The following is a 1,929-nucleotide window of genomic DNA, read 5'->3' on the forward strand; positions in this document are numbered from 1 at the left end:
CTCCCATGGAGCTTCCTGTCATATGATGAATGCTTCTTTTATCTTTCTTTGGGGTCATCACTAATTTTATATTTAAAACAATACAGCTGGGTGGCCAGGCAAAGGGACTTGGTGTGTTTGCTTGAGACGTGAGCTCATGGTTTGAATCTAGGTGCTACAAGAAATAGGTACTTGACAATGGGAAACTTAATCTGTGTGTATGTGTGCACACAAACGTGTTCATATGTGTACATGTATATATATATGTGTGTGTATAAATATACATGTGTATATATGTGTATTTGTATGTGTGTGATGTATGTGATGTGGGACGTCCTTCTGTATGCTGTGAATATATCTTATTGCCATTGGTTAATAAAAAAAAAAACCTGATTTGGCCAATAGTCAGGCAGAACAGAGTCAGGCAGGAAACCCAAACAGAGAGACAGGGAGAAGAAAGGAGGAGTCAAGGAGGGGCCAGCAGCATCAGAGAAGCAAGAGGTGAGGTGACAAGTCATGAGCCTCATGGTAAAAATATAGAATAAGTTTTTCGTCAAGATGGCGCCGAAAGCAAAGAAGGAAGCTCCTGCCCTTCCCAAAGCCGAAGCTAAAGCGAAGGCCTTGAAAGCCAAGAAGGCAGTGCTGAAAGGCGTCCACAGCCACAAAAAGAAGAAGATCCGCACATCGCCCACCTTTCGGCATCCCAAGACCCTGCGGCTACGAAGGCAGCCTAAATACCCCCGGAAGAGCGCGCCCAGGAGGAACAAGCTTGACCACTATGCCATCATCAAATTCCCCCTGACCACCGAGTCAGCCATGAAGAAGATAGAAGACAACAACACACTTGTGTTCATTGTGGACATCAAGGCCAACAAGCACCAGATCAAACAGGCTGTGAAGAAACTCTATGACATCGATGTGGCCAAAGTCAACACCCTCATAAGGCCCGACGGAGAGAAGAAGGCGTATGTTCGGTTGGCTCCTGATTATGATGCTCTGGATGTTGCCAACAAGATTGGAATCATCTAAACTGAGTCCAGCTGGCTAATTCTAAATATACACTTTTTCACCATAAAAAAAAATATATATAGAATAATAGAAATGGGTTAACTTGAGGTGTAATAGCTAGTTAATAATAAGCCTGGGCTAATAGGCCAAACAATTTGTAATTAATATTAAGCCTCTGAGTGACTATTCAGGAACTGGCAGGTGGGAGAGAAACTTTCAGTTACATGTGTGTATGTATGTTTATATGTATATATGTATGTAAGTGTATGTGTGTTTCTTAGAGATGAAATGGAACTTGTCCTAGAATTATGGTAAATTGCTCTTATAATTTTTGGTTGTGAGCCTAGACTTTAATGGCTGAGCTGTCTCTCTAGTCCAGTAAATTACTCTCAAAGGGTGATCAGAATCCTTGACTTTGGAAGGACTGACCAGTAGGAGACTCTGGTGCTGAAGTTCATACCACACACCATTCTGCCCCTGGGACAACTTCAGCCCAAAATGCATTCCATCCCCTTCTGGTCTCAGCTCACTTAAAATGTTAAGTGAACCAAGGGAGAAAGTCTAAGCTTGTCTTCTCTTCAGGAGAAAAGGAGAAAGAGAGAGAGCCTGTGTTTGAATTACCCACCGAGCCAATGTAATGCAGGAAATCTACAGGGCCTTCCGTTGCTGCTATAACAAGTGGCCACCTGTTTTGAGGCTTAGAATTAACACATGTTTTCCTCTCTCTCACACACAGCTCTGGAAACCAGAGGTACACAGTTCGTCTCAGTGGGCTACAGTTAATACCTGGGCAAGGCTGAATTGTTGTTGACTACAGCTGATTTATAGAACTTCAGGGAACCACGGAGTAACTATCTGATCTTCTTTGCTCTGTAAGAGCACCTTGCCAAGGAGGGATTTCCCAGTGAATATGCAGGTCTTAAGAGTACTCAAATAAAAGGG

The 1,929-nt window shown here is 43.0% G+C and overlaps 1 pseudogene; it reads left to right on the plus strand.

Moving 5' to 3' along the window:
- Positions 1–537: 537 nt before the first annotated feature.
- On the plus strand, positions 538–1,032 carry LOC142858212 (large ribosomal subunit protein uL23 pseudogene; annotated as a pseudogene).
- Positions 1,033–1,929: the final 897 nt, after the last annotated feature.

This window comes from Microtus pennsylvanicus, chromosome 10, assembly GCF_037038515.1.
Source record: "Microtus pennsylvanicus isolate mMicPen1 chromosome 10, mMicPen1.hap1, whole genome shotgun sequence".
In the NCBI taxonomy this organism is placed as follows: Eukaryota; Metazoa; Chordata; class Mammalia; order Rodentia; family Cricetidae; genus Microtus; species Microtus pennsylvanicus.